Here is a 17,847-nt window from a genome sequence, read left to right as displayed (position 1 = left end):
ACATCCTCTATATACTACACCACACAGGACACATCCTCTATATACTACACCATAGAGGACACATCCTCTATATACTACACCATAGAGGACACATCCTCTATATACCACACCACACAGCAGACATCATCTACAGTTAGGTCCAGAAATATTTGGACAGTGACACAATTTTCGCGAGTTGGGCTCTGCATGCCACCACATTGGATTTGAAATGAAACCTCGACAACAGAATTCAAGTGCAGATTGTAACGTTTAATTTGAAGGTTTGAACAAAAATATCTGATAGAAATTGTAGGAATTGTACACATTTCTTTACAAACACTCCACATTTTAGGAGGTCAAAAGTAATTGGACAAATAAACCAAACCCAAAAAAAAATTTTTTATTTTCAATATTTTGTTGCGAATCCTTTGGAGGCAATCACTGCCTTAAGTCTGGAACCCATGGACATCACCAAACGCTGGGTTTCCTCCTTCTTAATGCTTTGCCAGGCCTTTACAGCCGCAGCCTTCAGGTCTTGCTTGTTTGTGGGTCTTTCCGTCTTAAGTCTGGATTTGAGCAAGTGAAATGCATGCTCAATTGGGTTAAGATCTGGTGATTGACTTGGCCATTGCAGAATGTTCCACTTTTTTGCACTCATGAACTCCTGGGTAGCTTTGGCTGTATGCTTGGGTCATTGTCCATCTGTACTATGAAGCGCCGTCCGATCAACTTTGCGGCATTTTGCTGAATCTGGGCTGAAAGTATATCCCGGTACACTTCAGAATTCATCCGGCTACTCTTGTCTGCTGTTATGTCATCAATAAACACAAGTGACCCAGTGCCATTGAAAGCCATGCATGCCCATGCCATCACGTTGCCTCCACCATGTTTTACAGAGGATGTGGTGTGCCTTGGATCATGTGCCGTTCCCTTTCTTTTCCAAACTTTTTTCTTCCCATCATTCTGGTACAGGTTGATCTTGGTCTCATCTGTCCATAGAATACTTTTCCAGAACTGAGCTGGCTTCATGAGGTGTTTTTCAGCAAATGTAACTCTGGCCTGTCTATTTTTGGAATTGATGAATGGTTTGCATCTAGATGTGAACCCTTTGTATTTACTTTCATGGAGTCTTCTCTTTACTGTTGACTTAGAGACAGATACACCTACTTCACTGAGAGTGTTCTGGACTTCAGTTGATGTTGTGAACAGGTTCTTCTTCACCAAAGAAAGTATGCGGCGATCATCCACCACTGTTGTCATCCGTGGACGCCCAGGCCTTTTTGAGTTCCCAAGCTCACCAGTCAATTCCTTTTTTCTCAGAATGTACCCGACTGTTGATTTTGCTACTCCAAGCATGTCTGCTATCTCTCTGATGGAATTTTTCTTTTTTTTCAGCCTCAGGATGTTCTGTTTCACCTCAATTGAGAGTTCCTTAGACCGCATGTTGTCTGGTCACAGCAACAGCTTCCAAATGAAAAACCACACACCTGTAATCAACCCCAGACCTTTTAACTACTTCATTGATTACAGGTTAACGAGGGAGATGCCTTCAGAGTTAATTGCAGCCCTTAGAGTCCCTTGTCCAATTACTTTTGGTCCCTTGAAAAAGAGGAGGCTATGCATTACAGAGCTATGATTCCTAAACCCTTTCTCCGATTTGGATGTGAAAACTCTCATATTGCAGCTGGGAGTGTGCACTTTCAGCCCATATTATATATATAATTGTATTTCTGAACATGTTTTTGTAAACAGCTAAAATAACAAAACTTGTGTCACTGTCCAAATATTTCTGGACCTAACTGTATATACTACACCACACAGGAGACATCCTCTATATACTACACCACACAGGACACATCTTCTATATACTACACCACACAGGACACATCTTCTATGTACTACACCACACAGGACACATCTTCTATATACTACACCACACAGGACACATCCTCTATGTACTACACCACACAGGACACATCTATGTACTACACCACACAGGACACATCCTCTATATACTACACCAAACAGGAAACATCCTCTATATACTACACCACATAGGACACAGCCTCTAAATACCACACCACACAGGACACATCCTCTATATACTACACCATAGAGGACACATCCTCTATATACTACACCATACATGACACACCCTCTATATCAGTGTTTCGTGGGTCTTGAGGACTGGAGTTGAGAAACACTGCTCTATATACTACACCACACAGGACACATCCTCTATTTACTACACCACACAGGAGACATCCTCTATATACTACACCATACAGGACACATCATCTATATACTACACCACACAGGACACATCCTCTATATACTACACCATACATGACACACCCTCTATATCAGTGTTTCGTGGGTCTTGAGGACTGGAGTTGAGAAACACTGCTCTATATACTACACCACACAGGACACATCCTCTATTTACTACACCACACAGGAGACATCCTCTATATACTACACCACACAGGACACATCCTCTATATACTACACCACACAGGACAAATCCTCTATATACTACACCACACAGGACACATCCTCTATATACTACACCACACAGGACACATCCTCTATATACTACACCACACAGGAGACATCCTCTATATACTACACCACACAGGAGACATCCTCTATATACTACACCACACACAGGACACATCCTCTATATACTTCACCACACAGGACACATCCTCTATATACTACACCACATAGGACACATCCTCTATATACTATACCACACAGGACACATCCTCTATATACTACACCACACAGGACAAATCCTCTATATACTACACCACACAGGACACATCCTCTATATACTACACCACACACGACAAATCCTCTATATACTACACCACACACGACAAATCCTCTATATACTACACCACACAGGACAAATCCGCTATATACTACACCACAGAGGACACATCCTCTATATACTACACCACACAGGACACATCCTCTATATACTACACCACACAGGGCACATCCTCTATATACTACACCACACAGGACACATCCTCTATATACTACACCGCACAGGACACATTCTCTATATACTACACCACACAGGACACATCCTCTATATACTACACCATACAGGACACATCCTCTATATACTACACCATACAGAGCACATCCATTATATACTACACCACGCAGAACACATCTTCTATATACTACACCATACAGGACACATCCTCTTTATACTACACCATACAGGACACATCCTCTATATACTACACCACACAGGACACATCCTCTATATACTACACCATACAGGGCACATCCATTATATACTACACCACGCAGAACACATCCTCTATATACTACACCATACAGGACACATCCTCTATATACTACACCATACAGGACACATCCTCTATATACTACACCATACAGGAGACATCCTCTATATACTACACCATACAGGACACATCCTCTATATACTACACCATACAGGACACATCCTCTATATACTACACCACACAGGACACATTCTCTATATACTCCACCATACAGGACACATCCTCTATATACTACACCACACAGGCCACATCCTCTATATACTACACCATACAGGACACATCCTCTATATACTACACCACACAGGACACATCCTCTATATACTACACCACACAGGACACATCCTCTATATACTACACCACACAGGACACATCCTCTATATATTACACCAAACAGGACACATCCTGTATATATTACACCATACAGGAGACATCCTCTATATACTACACCATACAGGACACATCCTCTATATACTACACCACACAGGACACATCCTCTATATACTATACCACACAGGACACATCCTCTATATACTACACCCCACAGGACACATCTTTTATATACTACACCTCACAGGACACATCCTCTATATACTACACCACACAGGACACATTCTCTATATACTGCACCATACAGGACACATCCTCTATATACTACACCACACAGGACACATCCTCTATATACTACACCACACAGGACACATCCTCTATATACTACACCACACAGGACACATCTTCTATATACTACACCACACAGGACACATCCTCTATATACTATACCACACAGGACACATCCTCTATATACTACACCCCACAGGACACATCTTTTATATACTACACCCCACAGGACACATCCTCTATGTACTACACCCCACAGGACACATCATCTATATACTACACCCCACAGGATACATCCTCTATATACTACACCGCACAGGATACATCCTCTATATACTACACCACACAGGACACATCCTCTATATACTACACCATAGAGGACACATCCTCTATATACTACACCATAGAGGACACATCCTCTATATACCACACCATACATCAGACATCATCTATATACTACACCACACAGGAGACATCCTCTATATACTACACCACACAGGACACATCTTCTATGTACTACACCACACAGGACACATCTTCTATATACTACACCACACAGGACACATCCTCTATGTACTACACCACACAGGACACATCTATGTACTACACCACACAGGACACATCCTCTATATACTACACCAAACAGGAAACATCCTCTATATACTACACCACATAGGACACAGCCTCTAAATACCACACCACACAGGACACATCCTCTATATACTACACCATAGAGGACACATCCTCTATATACTACACCATACATGACACACCCTCTATATCAGTGTTTCGTGGGTCTTGAGGACTGGAGTTGAGAAACACTGCTCTATATACTACACCACACAGGACACATCCTCTATTTACTACACCACACAGGAGACATCCTCTATATACTACACCATACAGGACACATCATCTATATACTACACCACACAGGACACATCCTCTATATACTACACCATACATGACACACCCTCTATATCAGTGTTTCGTGGGTCTTGAGGACTGGAGTTGAGAAACACTGCTCTATATACTACACCACACAGGACACATCCTCTATTTACTACACCACACAGGACACATCCTCTATATACTACACCACACAGGACAAATCCTCTATATACTACACCACACAGGACACATCCTCTATATACTACACCACACAGGACACATCCTCTATATACTACACCACACAGGAGACATCCTCTATATACTACACCACACAGGAGACATCCTCTATATACTACACCACACACAGGACACATCCTCTATATACTTCACCACACAGGACACATCCTCTATATACTACACCACATAGGACACATCCTCTATATACTATACCACACAGGACACATCCTCTATATACTACACCACACAGGACAAATCCTCTATATACTACACCACACAGGACACATCCTCTATATACTACACCACACAGGAGACATCCTCTATATACTACACCATACAGGACACATCATCTATATACTACACCACACAGGACACATCCTCTATATACTACACCATACATGACACACCCTCTATATCAGTGTTTCGTGGGTCTTGAGGACTGGAGTTGAGAAACACTGCTCTATATACTACACCACACAGGACACATCCTCTATTTACTACACCACACAGGAGACATCCTCTATATACTACACCACACAGGACACATCCTCTATATACTACACCACACAGGACAAATCCTCTATATACTACACCACACAGGACACATCCTCTATATACTACACCACACAGGACACATCCTCTATATACTACACCACACAGGAGACATCCTCTATATACTACACCACACAGGAGACATCCTCTATATACTACACCACACACAGGACACATCCTCTATATACTACACCACACAGGACACATCCTCTATATACTACACCACATAGGACACATCCTCTATATACTATACCACACAGGACACATCCTCTATATACTACACCACACAGGACAAATCCTCTATATACTACACCACACAGGACACATCCTCTATATACTACACCACACACGACAAATCCTCTATATACTACACCACACACGACAAATCCTCTATATACTACACCACACAGGACAAATCCTCTATATACTACACCACAGAGGACACATCCTCTATATACTACACCACACAGGACACATCCTCTATATACTACACCACACAGGGCACATCCTCTATATACTACACCACACAGGACACATCCTCTATATACTACACCGCACAGGACACATTCTCTATATACTACACCACACAGGACACATCCTCTATATACTACACCATACAGGACACATCCTCTATATACTACACCATACAGGGCACATCCATTATATACTACACCACGCAGAACACATCTTCTATATACTACACCATACAGGACACATCCTCTTTATACTACACCATACAGGACACATCCTCTATATACTACACCACACAGGACACATCCTCTATATACTACACCATACAGGGCACATCCATTATATACTACACCACGCAGAACACATCCTCTATATACTACACCATACAGGACACATCCTCTATATACTACACCATACAGGACACATCCTCTATATACTACACCATACAGGAAACATCCTCTATATACTACACCATACAGGACACATCCTCTGTATACTACACCATACAGGACACATCCTCTATATACTTCACCACACAGGACACATTCTCTATATACTGCACCATACAGGACACATCCTCTATATACTACACCACACAGGACACATCCTCTATATACTGCACCATACAGGACACATCCTCTATATACTACACCACACAGGACACATCCTCTATATACTACACCACACAGGACACATCCTCTATATACTACACCACACAGGACACATCCTCTATATATTACACCAAACAGGACACATCCTGTATATATTACACCATACAGGAGACATCCTCTATATACTACACCATACAGGACACATCCTCTATATACTACACCCCACAGGACACATCCTCTATATACTACACCATAGAGGACACATCCTCTATATACCACACCACACAGCAGACATCATCTATATACTACACCACACAGGAGACATCCTCTATATACTACACCACACAGGACACATCTTCTATGTACTACACCACACAGGACACATCTTCTATATACTACACCACACAGGACACATCCTCTATGTACTACACCACACAGGACACATCTATGTACTACACCACACAGGACACATCCTCTATATACTACACCAAACAGGAAACATCCTCTATATACTACACCACATAGGACACAGCCTCTAAATACCACACCACACAGGACACATCCTCTATATACTACACCATAGAGGACACATCCTCTATATACTACACCATACATGACACACCCTCTATATCAGTGTTTCGTGGGTCTTGAGGACTGGAGTTGAGAAACACTGCTCTATATACTACACCACACAGGACACATCCTCTATTTACTACACCACACAGGAGACATCCTCTATATACTACACCATACAGGACACATCATCTATATACTACACCACACAGGACACATCCTCTATATACTACACCATACATGACACACCCTCTATATCAGTGTTTCGTGGGTCTTGAGGACTGGAGTTGAGAAACACTGCTCTATATACTACACCACACAGGACACATCCTCTATTTACTACACCACACAGGAGACATCCTCTATATACTACACCACACAGGACACATCCTCTATATACTACACCACACAGGACAAATCCTCTATATACTACACCACACAGGACACATCCTCTATATACTACACCACACAGGACACATCCTCTATATACTACACCACACAGGAGACATCCTCTATATACTACACCACACAGGAGACATCCTCTATATACTACACCACACACAGGACACATCCTCTATATACTACACCACACAGGACACATCCTCTATATACTACACCATACAGGACACATCCTCTATATACTACACCACACAGGACACATCCTCTATATACTACACCACACAGGACACATCTTCTATATACTACACCACACAGGACACATCCTCTATATATTACACCAAACAGGACACATCCTGTATATATTACACCATACAGGAGACATCCTCTATATACTACACCATACAGGACACATCCTCTATATACTACACCACACAGGACACATCCTCTATATACTATACCACACAGGACACATCCTCTATGTACTACACCCCACAGGACACATCTTTTATATACTACACCCCACAGGACACATCCTTTATGTACTACACCCCACAGGACACATCATCTATATACTACACCCCACAGGATACATCCTCTATATACTACACCGCACAGGATACATCCTCTATATACTACACCACACAGGACACATCCTCTATATACTACACCATAGAGGACACATCCTCTATATACCACACCACACAGGAGACATCATCTATATACTGCACCACACAGGAGACATCCTTTATATACTACACCACACAGGACACATCTTCTATGTACTACACCACACAGGACACATCTTCTATATACTACACCACACAGGACACATCCTCTATGTACTACACCACACAGGACACATCTATGTACTACACCACACAGGACACATCCTCTATATACTACACCAAACAGGAAACATCCTCTATATACTACACCACATAGGACACAGCCTCTAAATACCACACCACACAGGACACATCCTCTATATACTACACCATAGAGGACACATCCTCTATATACTACACCATAGAGGACACATCCTCTATATACCACACCACACAGGAGACATCATCTATATACTACACCACACAGGAGACATTCTCTATATACTACACCACACAGGACACATCTTCTATGTACTACACCACACAGGACACATCTTCTATATACTACACCACACAGGACACATCCTCTTTGTACTACACCACACAGGACACATCTTCTATGTACTACACCACACAGGACACATCTTCTATATACTACACCCCACAGGATACATCCTCTATATACTACACCATAGAGGACACATCCTCTATATACTACACCATAGAGGACATATCCTCTATATACCACACCACACAGGAGACATCATCTATATACTACACCAAACAGGAGACATCCTCTATATACTACACCACACAGGACACATCTTCTATGTACTACACCACACAGGACACATCTTCTATATACTACACCACACAGGACACATCCTCTATGTACTACACCACACAGGACACATCCTCTATGTACTACACCACACAGGACACATCCTCTATATACTACACCAAACAGGAAACATCCTCTATATACTACACCACACAGGACACATCCTCTATATACTACACCAAACAGGAAACATCCTCTATATACTACACCACACCGGAGACATCCTCTACTGTATATACTGCACACACAGAAGACATTCTCTATATACTAAACCACAATGGACGCATCCTCTATATCAGGGGTCTCAAACTTGGCTGGGTTTATGGGCCGCACATAGGGGAAAAATTATTTGGGGGGCTGCATTCTTTGCAGGGCCAAGTGACATTTTAGTGATTCCATGTATTTTCTTCTATACACCTTTGGATCACTTTTTGTGAACATTTTTTGCTTGTTTATTAAAACAAACCTGCACTTGTTTGTTACGTTTATATGTAAAAAAGCATTTTTAGTGGTAATAACATTTTTATCTCTTTCTTGTGCCCAGTAGTAATGTGCCCATCCTTGTGCCTAGTAGTAATATACCCATCCTTGTGCCCAGTAATAATGTGCCCATCCTTGAGCCTTGTAGTAATGTGCCCAGTAGTAAATTGCCCAGTAGTATTGTGCCCATCCTTGTAGTATTGTGCCCATCCTGTAGCATTGTGCCCATCTTTGTAGCATTGTGCCCATCTTTGTAGCATTGTGCCCGTTCTTGTCCCCCGTAGTAATTTCCACCATCCTTGTGTCCAGTAGCATTGTGCCCATTCTTGTAGCATTGCGCCCATCCTGTAGCATTGTGCCAATCCTTGTAGCATTGTGCCCATCCTTGCAGCATTGGGCCCATCCTTGTAGCATTGTGCCCACTCTTGTAGCATTGTGCCCATTCTTGTAGCATTGTGCCCATCCATGCAACATTGTGCCCATTCTTGTAGCATTGTGCCCATCCTTGCAGCATTGTGCCCATCCTTGTAGCATTGTTCCCATCCTTGTAGCATTGTGCCCATTCTTGTAGCATTGTGCCCATCCATGCAGCATTGTGCCCATCCTTGTAACATTGTGCCCATCCTTGTAGCATTGTGCCCATCCATGCAGCATTGTGCCCATCCATACAGCATTGTGCCCATCCTTGTAGCATTGTGCCCATCCTTGTAGCATTGTGCCCATCCATACAGCATTGTGCCCATCCTTGTAACATTGTGCCCATCCTTGTAGCATTGTTCCCATCCTTCTAGCATTGTGCCCATCCATGCAGCATTCTGCCCAACCATGCAACATTGTGCCCATCCTTGTAACATTGTGCCCATCCTTGCAACATTGTGCCCATCCTTGTAACATTGTGCCCATCCTTGTAACATTGTGACCATGCTTGTAGCATTGTGCCCATTCTTGTCCCCTGTAGTAATGTCCACCATCCTTGTGCCCAGCAGCATTGTGCCCATTCTTGTAGTATTGTGCCCATCCATGTAGCATTGTGCCCATCCTTGTATCATTGTGCCCATGATGCAGCATTGTGCCCATCCTTCTAAAATTGTGCCCATCCTTCTAGCATTGTGACCATTCTTGTAGCATTGTGCCCATCCTGTAGTATTGTGCCCATCCTTGTAGCAATGTGCCCATCCTTGTAGCATTTTGCGCAAGTCTCCAGTCCTCATTCTAGTTCCCTATTATGCCGTTCTTGACATACAGAAAAAGATTCTTCTCACCTTTCCTCCATTCCCTGTTTTCTCTTAACTGCTTGTTGTGGCCTGCAGACCCGTAGACCCCATGCTGATCGAATTACTATGCAGGGGGCCGGCGCTGGCAGGGCTTTGCTACACTTGATTCATTTGCGGCGCAGTGCACGCTAGGAGCTCTCTGCTCTTTACCATTCACAGGCAAGCAGGTGACTTCATACAGCGATGTATACCTGCTTGACATTGGTATCAGTGGCGTAACTAGAGTTCGATGGACCCGATGTAAATTTAAGACCGGGGCCCCCCCTTGGGCTAAAGGATGATTACGCTGACACTTTTCTCTTTCCCTCAGCACCCAGCTTTCCATATTCTAATATCCATCTTGTCCTCAGCACCCAGGTTTCCAATGCTCTGCTTTACAACTGTCCCTCAGCACCCAGCTTGCCCTTGATATCAGAGCATGGGAAAGCTGGGTGCTGAGGGAAAGATGCATGGCAAAACATGGGAAACTTGAGTGCTAAGAGAAACATGTATAGCAGAGCATGGGTGGGTTCTGAGGGATATCAGAGCATGGGAAAGCTGGGTGCTGAGGGAAAGAGCCTCTTTCCCTCAGCACCCAGCTTTCCCATCCCATGCTTGTATCTTTGTCCCCTATCCTAGTATATAGCCTTATCCATCTTTTTTTTTTTTTCCTGTACATTATATTCGTGCTATAAATAACATTATAGATTTAAAAAATAGTAGTTTTTTTTTTAATGGTACACGAGTTTTGGTATTTTAAGAGGGTTTTTTTTGCCCTTTTAGTATTGATTCTGCTTTTTTAGTATCTGAATTTTAAAAAAGCCACATGTGTACACATTCACACAAATGCAGCCATATACACTAGATTTCTCTTTATATATTGTACATGTGAGCGTTTTGTACACACTGTATTTACAAAGAAATAGGAAAGTTGGATGTCTGACAGCAAACCAGGAAGATGAGTAGGGTGGGCCACCATCACAGGACAGTGGTGAGGCATATCATCAGTTACAGGGCTGTGGGGGAGGGGGCAGGAGAGTGCAGCTGTGGGGGAGGGGGCAAAAGAGTGTAGCTGTGGGGGAGGGGCAAAAGAGTGTAGCTGTGGGGGAGGGGGGCAGGAGAGTGCAGCTGTGGGGGAGGGGGGCAGGACAGTGCAGCTGTGGGGGACGGGGGCAGGATAGTGCAGCTGTGAGAGGTAAATAGGAGGATAGAAGAGGGCAGTGAGGCTGGAGTCATCATTCAGGGAGATCTAGTACTCACTTCAGGGTGCATGGGGTTCCTCTGGAGCCTCCTGACTACAGAGCAATGGCAGTGCAGGAGAGAGGGATACAAACTCCTCAGAAGTCTCTCATATTTCTGCAGCACTCCCTGCACAGGCCTGAGACTCCACAGCAGCTCTGTGCCGGTGGGCATGGCTTACTCCCGGTAGGCGGGGATTACTCCTGTGAGGCTCCGGAGCAGTGAGTGCAGGGGATGGCTGTGCTCAGCATTTCTCCCCTCTTCTGATGGATGGAACATGCCGCATATGTGGTGTATGCTGGAGGAGAGACTGTCAGGGGCCCAGGACCTGTGTGAGCTCCAGAAAGGCTGTTGCCTCTTGTGACTCCTATGTGGCGACCCCCTGTGACCGCAATTCTTCCGGTCCTGATTGGTATAGTGCAGAGAGCTCCTAGCCCGCGCTGTGCCGCAAATGCATCAACTGTAGTAAAGCCCTGCCGGCCCCTGCATAGTAACGCGATCGTCACGGGGTCTGCGGGCACTCGGGCCGCAACAAGCGACCTAAGGGGCCTCTGCTCTATATACTACACCAAACAAGCACATAGTCTATATACAACACCATGCAGGTGTTAAAATGACTATGAGATAGCGGGAAACTGGGGCTCCTAAGCTGTCCCTCAAGCTAGGGGGCCCTATGCTATCCCTATCTCAGGGATACTCCTGATGGTGGAGAGGCCTGAGTCTCCTACCGGGCCCTGCTCCTGTCCAGTCCTGATCTGATTTCCCCTCCCCCAGGGAGGGACAGGACAGGAGTGTGATGAAACCCACAGATTATCACAGACAAGGGAAAACCAAAACTCTGTCACACAGCACACACACAAAGGTAAAGACAATAAGAGATTCAGGAGGATAACACACAAGCAGGAAGGAAGGTACAAAACAACAGGGGTAAATTCCACAACCATAAGCACAACGTAAGTACAACTTTCACTAGTAAGTCTGGGACACTACACCTCACAGATCAACATAGAATACGCTATAGTTGGCATGGGTAGAAGGATTCAACCAGCATAAATAGGATGGGAGCAGATGTGATAGGCCTCCCCAGCAATATGTGATTAAAGGAGCAAGCAAACTAGAAGAGATTAACTCTTCCTAGCCTGCCTATGAATCAGAACATAGCAGGTGAACGCCCAAGAAACCATCGGGCGGAGTGGCAGAATCTGTCATCTGAACAGAGCCCAATGCCGGCAAAGTTTGTGCAAAACTGCTACTTGATTGATTTTTATCTTTTTCTCCTTTTTTACTACTTTGCCTCATGACCATTAGTAATATGTGGGGATATTATAGAAAGTCAATACTCCAGGGGTTATTCTGAGAAATGCCTGACTGCTTGATGTATTCATTATTGTGCAGGTAAAATGAAAAAAGTATGGAGTTAGCTCTTTTAACATCCAGTTTCCCTTCACTTGTTGAGTATCACATTCCGGCTTCTTTATACTCTTTTATTTCTTTGTTATCCCTTGTGAATAATAATAACCTGTTTCAAAAATCAAATTGAATCTTTTTTTTTATTGCTGATTTTTCATTGTGTTTTTATATTACTCTCAGTAACAAAACATTGGGCAGAGGAAATGCCGGGGTCACATTTTTTCCCTTGTTTTTGGATTGACGCCAGACCAAAACCCAGAGGCAATCGCATCTAAGATAAGAAAGAAGAGAATAATGAAACTTATTTGTTTTCTGCTTTTCTGGGATTCTGGAAGTTTTCAATCTCACTGAACACAATCCCGGTTTTTCAGTCCTGAAGGTTTAACCTTCCGGTGGGCGTCTGAGAACCTGATGTTGATCTTTGGATAATATTATTTACATTTATGATTTCATAAGAATGTGGTTGGGAAACAATAATTACAGTCATATGAAAAAGTTTGGATACCCCTATTAATGTTAACCTTTTTTCTTTATAACAATTTGGGTTTTTGCAGCAGCTATTTCAGTTTCATATATCTAATAACTGATGGACTGAGTAATATTTCTGGATTGAAATGAGGTTTATTGTACTAACAGAAAATGTGCAATCCGCATATAAACAAAATTTGACCGGTGCAAAAGTATGGGCACCCTTATCAATTTCTCGATTTGAACACTCCTAACTACTTTTTACTGACTTACCGAAGCACTAAATTGGTTTTGTAGCCTCATTGAGCTTTGAACTTCATAGGCAGGTGTATCCAATCATGAGAAAAGGTATTTAAGGTGGCCACTTGCAAGTAGTTCTCCTATTTGAATCTCCTATGAAGAGTGGCATCATGGGCTCCTCAAAACAACTCTCAAATGATCTGAAAACAAAGATTATTCAACATAGTTGTTCAGGGGAAGGTACAAAAAGTTGTCTCAGAGATTTAAACTGTCAGTTTCCACTGTGAGGAACATAGTAAGGAAATGGAAGAACACAGGTACAGTTCTTGTTACGCCCAGAAGTGGCAGGCCAAGAAAAATATCAGAAAGGCAGAGAAGAAGAATGGGGAGAACAGTCAAGGATAATCCACAAATAGGAATAACGTTTGGAACACCATTCTAAGTCCGAACTGGGAGCAAAAACCTAAAAAAACATTACTATGGAGAGATAAGGTATGCACACCAGTGACTATGTAAGGGGAATACATGAAATAGCAGAAACTGCTGTGTGAATACTGACTTGAAAAATCCAATAGCTATATGCAAGAGTGAATATGTGAAAAATGGAATCTGCATTACTGCCATGAATATATGAATCAAGAGAAATTTAGCTACTGAATTGATCAATGCAATAGAGCCCCAACACTACGCCAAAGTTGGGGCTCTATTGCATTGATCAATTCAGTAGCTAAATTTCTCTTGATTCATATGTTCATGGCAGTAATGCAGATTCCATTTTTCACATATTCACTCTTGCATATAGCTATTGGATTTTTCAAGTCAGTATTCACACAGCAGTTTCTGCTATTTCATGTATTCCCCTTACATAGTCACTGGTGTGCATACCTTATCTCCCCATAAGGATAATCCACAGACCACCTCCAAAGACCTGCAGCTTCATCTTGCTGCAGATGGTGTCAATGTGCATCAGTCAACAATACAGCGCACTTTGCACAAGGAGAAGCTGTATGGGAGAGTGATGCGAAAGAAGCCGTTTCTGCAAGCACGCCACAAACAGAGTCGCCTGAGGTATGCAAAAGCACATTTGGACAAGCCAGTTACATTTTGGAAGAAGGTCCTGTGGACTGATGAAACAAAGATTGAGTTGTTTGGTCATACAAAAAGGCGTTATGCATGGAGGCAAAAAAACACGGCATTCCAAGAAAAGCACTTGCTACCCACAGTAAAATTTGGTGGAGGTTCCATCATGCTTTGGGGCTGTGTGGCCAATGACGGCACCGGGAATCTTGTTAAAGTTGAGGGTCGCATGGATTCAACTCAGTATCAGCAGATTCTTGACAATAATGTGCAAGAATCAGTGACGAAGTTGAAGTTACGCAGGGGATGGATATTTCAGCAAGACAATGATCCACAACACTGCTCCAAATCTACTCAGGCATTCATGCAGAGGAACAATTACAATGTTCTGGAATGGCCATCCCAGTCCCCAGACCTGAATATCATTGAACATCTGTGGGATGATGTGAAGCGGCTGTCCATGCTCGGCGACCATCAAACCTAACTGAACTGGAATTGTTTTGTAAACAGGAATGGTCAAATATACCTTCATCCAGGATCCAGGAACTCATTAAAAGCTACAGGAAGCGACTAGAGGCTGTGATTTTTGCAAAAGGAGGATCTACAAGATATTAATGTCACTTTTATGTTGAGGTGCCCATACTTATGCACCTGTCAAATTTAGTTTAAATGCGGATTGCACATTTTCTGTTAGTACAATAAACCTCATTTCTATCCAGAAATATTACTCAGTCCATCAGTTATTAGATATATGAAACTGAAATAGCAAAAACCCAAATTGTTATAAAGAAAAAAGGTTAACATTAATAGGGGTGCCAAAACTTTTTCATATGACTGTATGTGTTCATTTCAAGCAAATGTGAGTCCATTAATGTAGATGTTGTTGATTAACGCACTAGAATCAGAATTAACAGTTTCTGAATAGTTTTGTATCTGCCAGGACTGTTCAGAATAATCTGTCATGTGTGTAGATATGAAAAAACACCAATTTTTTTTGCCATTTTAGGACTTTTGTCCTGCATGTTTCACCAGTTTCCCTCTTAGCAGGCTCTGTTTCTAGTTTTCAGTTGTCTCTGAGCTAGCAGGTTGAGACTAGCTGCTATGATGTATCTCATATATGACATACCCAGACATGAGGGATATCTTTCCAAAACATTAGCAGCATACACAACACTATACAGCAATACTGATAATATCTGTAAAGCTCTGTGGAAATTATTGGCGTTATAGAAGCAAGTAAAATAAATTAATACAGAACAGTGTACCTGTGAATCCAGCTCTAGGGTAACTTACAACACTTACAAGAAAGCAGTAGCAAAATTAATCACATTATACAGCAGCACTGAGCAGCGTAGCTGTGAGAACATCACTGGAGCAAGATATCGCATTTACTAGAAAGCAGCAGCCTAGAGGACATTATGTAGCATTATATTGTAGTATTGAGCTGTGTACATGTGAATCCACCACTGAGGTGAGATAAACTAGGGGGAATAATGTAGCATTATACTGTAGTATTGAGCTGTGTACCTGTGACTCCAACACTGAGGTGAAATAAAGAAAGTAGCAGACGGAGGCCATTATGTAACATTATATTGTAGTATTGAGCTGTGATCTGTGAATCCACCACTGAGATGAGATAAAGAAAGTAGCAGCCGGAGGCCATTATGTAACATTATATTGTAGTATTGAGCTGTGATCTGTGAATCCACCACTGAGGTGAGATAAAGAAAGTAGCAGCCGGAGGCCATTATGTAACATTATATTGTAGTATTGAGCTGTGATCTGTGAATCCACCACTGAGGTGAAATAAAGAAAGCAGCAGCATGGAGGACATTATGTAGCATTATATTGTAGTATTGAGCTGTGTACCTGTGACTCCAACATTAAAGTGAGATGAAGAACTCAGCAGCCTGGGGGACATTATGTAACATTATATTGTAGTATTGAGTAGAGATGAGCAACCCCCCTAGAGTTCGAGATCGGTTCGTCGAACGAAGGACAAGTTCGTCGAACGTTCGACGAACCAATTCGAACCCCATTGAAAACAATGGCAGGCAAACACAAACACATAAAAACACATTATACATGTACACATACAGTTAATAAACATTGCCATAACACTTACAGGTCCCCGTGACGCGTCCTGCACTCTGTCTCCCGCCGTGTTTCCTTCCGATCATCGCTGCGTCCTCCCGTTAACCAGCACTGATGATAGGACCTTCCATGATGTCAAAATAGCATGTGACCAGTCACGTGTCTATTATCTCATTGGCTACAGACTGATCACATGGCTAGATGTCATGCTAGGTCCTGTCAGTGCATCTCTCCGGTACGCGGTGCTCGTTCCAGCATCTCCGTGTACCGGCGAGATGCTCTGGCACATGGTCGGCTTCCCCGTTCCTTCATGTGGGCGCTCTTTACAGATTCAGCCCACATGCAGGGACTAGATGCCACAGCCGGTGAATTGCGGCACCGGGAATCACGTGATCGGAGATTGCCGTTGCTATAGTAACGGTAGCAGCGGTGACGTCACCGCTTACAGCCCGCAGCCTCTGCTCACTCACTGAGGGATCAGATTGC

The 17,847-nt window shown here is 42.9% G+C and overlaps 1 protein-coding gene across 1 annotated transcript in view; it reads right to left on the bottom strand.

Moving 5' to 3' along the window:
- Window positions 1-17,410, bottom strand: part of LOC142256797 (oncostatin-M-specific receptor subunit beta-like) — a 109,539-nt gene extending 92,129 nt beyond the window's left edge. The window contains exon 1 of the mRNA XM_075328697.1: window positions 17,393-17,410. The gene's annotated coding sequence lies outside the window, so the exon portion shown is untranslated. The remainder of the gene's footprint in view (window positions 1-17,392) is intronic.
- Between the last annotated feature and the right edge of the window lie 437 nt (window positions 17,411-17,847).

Source organism: Anomaloglossus baeobatrachus, chromosome 1 (genome assembly GCF_048569485.1).
Source record: "Anomaloglossus baeobatrachus isolate aAnoBae1 chromosome 1, aAnoBae1.hap1, whole genome shotgun sequence".
In the NCBI taxonomy this organism is placed as follows: Eukaryota; Metazoa; Chordata; class Amphibia; order Anura; family Aromobatidae; genus Anomaloglossus; species Anomaloglossus baeobatrachus.
This window is presented reverse-complemented; position numbering and strand designations above follow the sequence as displayed.